This window comes from Mus pahari, chromosome 14 (genome assembly GCF_900095145.1).
Source record: "Mus pahari chromosome 14, PAHARI_EIJ_v1.1, whole genome shotgun sequence".
In the NCBI taxonomy this organism is placed as follows: Eukaryota; Metazoa; Chordata; class Mammalia; order Rodentia; family Muridae; genus Mus; species Mus pahari.
In genome coordinates this window covers 37,986,663-37,993,759 of record NC_034603.1, presented here as the reverse complement: position 1 = coordinate 37,993,759, position 7,097 = coordinate 37,986,663, and the positions used below count along the sequence as shown (strand labels likewise).

Below are 7,097 nucleotides of genomic sequence, written 5' to 3'. Positions count from 1 at the left end.
TTCCATTTAGCTTATGCTTTTATGAAAAATAGATACAACAACTCAGGAAAGAATACATAGTAACAATTCTAATTTCTCAACAGCTTTAAGTCACTGCATCTGTCAAAATTGCTTTAGTTACGCAAACCGTGATGCATCTGAGCTAACTTTATAGTCTTAATTTTATGAGCATGCTCACTTGTCTGTCACTCTTGTTAAACGGAGTTTCCTAAGGGGCTTTACCTGCCTACCTTGTAGATATAGCATATTATGGGAAGTGAGCTTTAACACTAGGAGACTTGGGAAGTCGGAAGACTTGCCAACCTGGCAGAAAAGAGAAACAAAATGGTTCAGAAGTGATTCAGGCATCTGCCCCACAAATGTCCCCTGTCACTGACCATGGAGAGATCTCTTTGTCTTCCAGTCTTTTTATTTAAGTGTGTGTGTGTGTGTGTGTGTGTGCCACAGTCTGCAGTGTAGAGAGCAGCTGACAACTTGCAGGCATGGGGTTCTCTCCTTGCACCCGGTGAATCCCAGGGACTGGGCTCAGGTCATCAGGCTCAGCTACAAGTGCCTCTGTCCACTAAATCATCTCACAAGCCCTTGTCCTACAGTTTAAGGGACTCTTACTTAGGCAAGGGCTCAATCACGTTAAACACGATCTCACTGTTGGTGAAACTGTAAGCTATTGCAGCCACTCTGGAAATCCCTGGAGAGAATTTTCACAAAGCTGAAACCTTCCTTGGCAAATGCCCAAAGGACTGGACATCCTACTTCACAGAGGCTTGCTCTGTGCCATGTCCACTGCTGTTGTATTCACAATGGCCAGGAAATAGGAACAGCCTAAATGTCCTTCAGCTGAAGAATGGACAGAGAAATGGTGGTGCATGTATACTATGCAGTGCTATTAAGCTGTAAAGAAAATGAAATTATGAATTTTGTGGATTTTTTTGTGTATTGAATGAGGAATCCAGGCCCATAAAGTCAGATGTCACATGCCCTCTCTTATCTATGGATCTCTTCTAGGGTTTCTAGAATAGAGCTGGGTGATCTTCCATTGCATTCTCCATCAGGGAGATCAGATTCTGGTTAAACTTGAAATGGCCTTAGCAAGAGTAGAAGATGAGGAGCTCCTGTGCTGTCCTGTCCTGTCACAAAAACACAGAGAAATTGACCATGGGATGTCCAACCCTAGCCGATACATCTACAACATAACCCCACACTTAAGGCTCAGAGAACAGCACAGAAGAGGGGCCAAGACTGTATGAGCCAGAGGACCAGGATGTCTGCTGCAAGATAATGCCATCTATGTGTAACGCGGGGAAGCTACACCCATGAAATTTCAAGGACATGCTCACCTAAGCAGGACCTCCAGAACCCAACTGGCATGCCAATGTGGTGGTGGAAATCTCAAAAGGCCCTACTCCTAGGAGAGCTACAGCCATTAGTGGCTGCTCAGAGAGGGGGAACCAGGCGTCTACAGAGACAAGCCATATATATATATATATATATATAACATACATATATATGAAACAATAATTCAAGAAGAAGTCATGCTTTCCAGCCTCCGCCTCAGACCCTGCAGCCACCACGATGTTGATGCCTAAGAAGAATCAGATTGCCATCTACAAACTCCTTTTTAAGGAAGGCGTGATAGTCGCCAAAAAGGATGTCCACATGCCCACACACCCCAACCTGGCAGACAAGAATGTGCCCAAACCTTCATGTAATGTAGGCCATGCAGTCTCTCAAGTCTCGAGGCTATGTGAAGGAGCAGTTTGCTTGGAGACATTTCTACTGGTACCTTACGAATGAGGGCATCCAGTATCTCCGAGACTACCTGCATCTACCCCCGGAGATTGTGCCTGCCACCCTGTGCCACAGCCTTCTGGAGACTGGCAGGCCCAAAGGTCCAGAGAGTGAGCGGCCTGCAAGAGTCACACGAGGGGAGGCCGACAGAAACACCTACAGAAGGAATGCTGTGCCCCCTGGAGCTGACAAGAAAGCTAAGGCTGGGGCTGGCTCAGCAACTGCATTCCAGTTTAGAGGCAGCTTTGGTCGTGGACATGGTCAGCCACCTCAGTGAAGCTGGAGATTATGTTGTATTGAATAACCTTAAAGAAAAAAAAAAAACAAAAAAAGAAGAAGTCATGAATTTGAGAGGGAGTTGGGGGGACATGGGAAGGATTGGAGGGGAAGAGGAAAGGGGAGAAATGATATTAATATAGTATTCATATATGCAATTGCCAAAAATAATTATAAAAATATGGTAATTGTTTTTTAAAAGATACATAATGCTATCAGGTAGTAATAAATGATTGCTTCCCATCTTAATACTTTCTTTAGCACTTGGGCCACTTTCCTGGATAAATGAGTGCTCATTTTTTATTAGGTCAGTGTGGTGCATGTAGACATATATGTACACACAACACCCAAAACAACAAGCCATGGGACCTGAAGTATCAGCTCCCAGACCAAGAGCTGTCCTAGACCACACAGTGTAAAACCTTCTGCTCCTCAGTCCAAAGGCTAACCTTCCCCACTAGAAAGCCTGACTCAGCTGCTGAGTACCAACTGCTCTGCCAAAGGTCCTGAGTTCAATTCCCAGAAACCACATGGTGGCTCATAACCATCTGTCATGGGAACCGGAACTGCCTGAAGACAGTGACAGTGTACTCACATGCATGCAATAAATAAATCTTCTTTTAAAAAAAGTTTCACTTACTAAAAAGAAGAGGAAGAGGAAGAGGAGGAGGAGGAGGAGGAGAAGGAGGAAGACTAGGCCTGGACTTGCAGTATGTTGTTGCCCATCCAGCAAAAAATTAAAATTCAGAGCTTATTAGAAAGTTATAAAAATTATTACATGCTGTCTAGAAGATGTCAAATATAAGTAGAATAAATGTATCAGAAAATTGGCTCTGCAAACCCCAGTAAAAAGAGCCAGAGTGGCTATAATAATATTGAAGTATAATTCAGAGCAGGTTTAGTTATGAAGCAAAAGACGAACAATACATAACAATAAAAATGACAATTTAGGGCCAGAGAGGTGGCTTGGCAGGCTTAAAAACAAAGAAACAAACTTGTTGGGCAAGCCGGACGGCCAGAAGCCATAGTGGAAAGAGAACAGACAGCTCCTGAAAGTGCTCTTTTGACCTCTACATATGCACACATGCACACATACACACACACACACACACACACACACACACACACACACACACACACACTCATAACAATGATAATTAATTTTAAAATAGTTAATTTGACAAGACAAGAAAATCCTTAATATGGATACCCCTAATAGCAGACCTGTAACAGACATGATGCAAAAACTGTCAGAACGGAAAGGAGACAAAGCCACCATTATAGTGACAATGCCAAGAGTCTTCTGAGTAAGACACAGCTGTGTTGACAGTATGGCCACTAACAACTAGAGGAATTCAAAAATGCCTTCAACAAGCTGACTGACATTGTGACGCAGTCACAGTGACAGAATGCACAGTATTTTCTAGTCCATGTGCAACTTCACCAAATCTATATGCTGTCACGGACCAAAACCCAGACCCCCCACACAGTGAGAGACGACAGCTGCATCCTGGAGCTGTGATGGCTGAGCTGGGGGTCAACTCGATTACACCTGGCAGCAATTAGAACCCAAGCCGTTGGGCCTGCCTGTAAGGACGGGTCATTTGAGTTGGGAAGACCCACTCTAAATCTGGGCCACACCTTCTTGGGCAGCCCCCAGTAAAGGACGCGGATGAAGGGAGCCTCTGCTTCTTGCATGCTTGCCCTCACTCTCACCGGTAACTTCATCTATCCTCCTGCCAAGGTGTTCCTCCACTGGTATTAGAATCCACTTATTTGGGCTTCCAATCAAGAAAGAGAAGACCAGCTGTTCTCTCGGAATCCTCTAGGACTCCTAGATCAGGACTCGAGAGACCACAGACCTTATATAAACAACTACTGGTTTTTTTTTTTTTTTTTTTTTTTTTTTAGAAATGAAAGGAACAAAGCAGTTTATTCACTGCCAAGAAAATATATGAAAACAAAACCAGTATAGATGTTTTTTGTTTGTTTCTTTCTTTTTTAAAAAAATTTATTTTATTAGATATTTTCTTCATTTACATTTCAAATGCTATCCTGAATGTCCCCTATACCCTCCCCCCACCCTGCTCCCCTGCCCACCCACTCCCACTTCATGGCCCTGGTGTTCCCCTGTATGGGGCATATAAAGTTTGCAAGACCAAGGGGCATCTCTTCCCAATGATGGCTGACTAGGCCATTTTCTGCTATATATGCAGCTAGAGACACGAGCTCTGTGGGTACTGATTAGTTCATATTGTTCCACCTATAGGGTTGCAGACCCCTTCAGTTCCTTGGGTAATTTCTCTAGCTCCTCCATTGGGTTCTCTGTGTTCTATCCTATAGATGACTGTGGGCATCCATTTCTATCCACCTTTCAGCAAGATCTTGCTGGCATATGCAATAGTGTCTGCGTTTGGTGGCTGATTATGGGATGGACCCCCGGGTGGGGCAGCCTCTGGATGGTCCATCCTTTCATCTTAGCTCCAAACTTTGTCTCTGCAACTTCTTTCATGGGTATTTTATTCCCTATTTTGGGGAGGAATGAAGTATCCACGTGTTGGTCTTCCTTATTCTTGATTTTCTTGTGTTTTGGAGATTGTATCTTGGATATTCTAGGTTTCTGGGCTAATATCCACTTATCAGTGAGTACATACCAAGTGAGTTCTTTTGTGATTGGGTTACCTCACTCAGGATGACATCCTCCAGATTCTTGACCAATCAGGAGATAGAAGAATGGCTTCCCTACAGCCTGTAAACCATTCTAATAAGTCCTGTTTTAATATGTAGATATTATTTTGTCAGTTCTGTCCCTCTAGAGAGCCCTGACTAAAACGGTATATCTTCAGATAATAATGGAATTAAGCTTGAAATCAAGAATAAATTAAATTATATATCCTTAAGGAATCTCTAGGCCAAAAAGAGTCTTGAAAGAAATTTAGAGACTATTCTGAAATGAACTAAATGAAAGAATAGCACATCAAAGCTTGTAATACAGAAATTCTTAGAAATATACCATCGTTTATACTAAAAAGAAGAAAGCTGGGGCTGGAGAGATGGCTCAGTGGTTAAGAACACTGGCTGTTCTTCCAGAGGAGACAGGTTCAATTCCCAGCACCTACATGGCAGCTCACAACCATCTCTAACTCCAGTTCCAGGGACTCGGACATCCTCTTCTGACTTCCGTGGGCATTGGATACAGGTGGTGCACAGACACATGCGCAGGCAAAACACCCACGCGCATACAATAGAATACATCTTTTAAAAGTGAATAAATAAAAGGAAAAGAAGTAAAGGTGGCTTTAACGACTTCGGTTGGCACTGTGCCACTGTAACACTTGAGAAGAGGAACTCCTTGCTTTGTCTCACTGTTGGCAAGGTTGAGTCATGGTTGCTTTTCCCTTTTACTTTGAAGCCTATGGTGAGCTGGGGCATCATGGCAGATGTATAGGATAACAGAAGTCCTGGTTTCATAGACAGAAGCGAAAAGGGGGAAGACAGGGCTATGGTCCCATTGTCCACATCAAGAGCTTGCCTCCAGTGGCTGCTAGCCTTCCCAGGAGACTCCATGTCTTAGACTCAGCCAGCCCCCATTAGCACTACATGCTGGAGACTAAGCCTCTAACATATTTCTTACATACTCATTTTTGATGGACACTTAGGCTGACACTATAGCTTGGCTATTGTACCACCACAAACGCTGTCACACAAGCTTCTCTGTTACATGCTGAATCAGACAGCTCTCGCTATGTACCCATTACGCACACCTGGAACACATGGTACTTCTCAGTGTAGCTGTTTAGAAACTTCCCTGATGGTTTCAGGAGTGACTGAATCTATATCACATTCCCACTTCCTTAGGGTTTCCATTGCTGTACAGAGTCACCATGACCACAGCAACTCCTACAAAGGGTAACATTTAATTGGGACTGGCTTATAGGTTCTAAGATTCAGTCCATTATCATCATGGCAGGAAGTATGGCAGCATCCAGGCAGACATGAGGCTGGAGGAGCTGAGAGTTCCATATCTTGTTCTGAAGATGCACAGAAGACTGTCTCCCACGTGGCTAGGAGGAGGGTCTCAAAGCCCAGACTCACAGTGACACACTTCCTTCAACAAGGCCTCCCCTGCTAATAGGGCCACTCCCTGGGCCAAGCATATTCAAACCATCACACCCACGAACCACAAATAAGATGTTGCTCCACATCCCCACCGGCATGTGCCATCCTGACTAGGGTGAGAGGGAATCTCAGAGCAGTTTCACCTGCGTTTCCCTCATGGCTAAAGATGCTAAGCATTTTTCACACGTTTATTGGCGCCGTCTGTACTTCTTATTTGGGAAACTGATTCGCCTGTATGCACATTGGTTGGATTGATTCCCTTTAATGCTTACTTTTGAGTTCTTTCTTCATGCTGAGTAGTAATCTCCAGGAAGACGAAGTGCTCACAACTGTTCTCCTACATTCCAGAGCCAACTTTTCACACTAATAACAGTTCCCTTTGCTATGAAGAATCTTTTGAATTTCAAGAATCCCATTTTTTTCAATTCTTCCTATTACTTCCTGGGCTATTAGAGTCTCTTTTAGAAAGTTTTCACTTACCTTGAAGTGTTCTTCTCTAGAACTTTCAAAGGTTTACATCTTACATTAAAGTCTCTGGTCTGCTCTGTATAGATTTCTGTACAGAAAGAAAGATGGAGACCTGGTTTTCTTCTTTTATGGATACCCAGTTTTCTCAACTCCATATGTTAAAGAAGGTAGCTTTCCTTGACTGCTGTAATAGTTCATCTTGTCAACTTGATGGCATCTAAGAACAATTAAGAGGCATGCCTCTGGACAGGTGGATCTGCTAGGGAATTTCCAGAAAAAAAAAATTAGGGGAAAAGACCCTTCCTTAGAATGAGTGCCACTTTCTAGTAAGTTACCCAGATGAAATCTGATGGTAAAAAGGAATACTGGAGCCGGGTGTGGTGGCCACGCCTTTGATCCCAGCACTCGGGAGGCAGAGGCAGGCGGATTTCTGAGTTCGAGGCCAG

The 7,097-nt window shown here is 43.7% G+C and overlaps 1 pseudogene; it reads left to right on the top strand.

The window, feature by feature from the left end:
• Positions 1 to 1,572: 1,572 nt before the first annotated feature.
• On the top strand, positions 1,573 to 2,065 carry LOC110332643 (annotated as a pseudogene).
• The last annotated feature ends 5,032 nt before the right edge of the window (positions 2,066 to 7,097 follow it).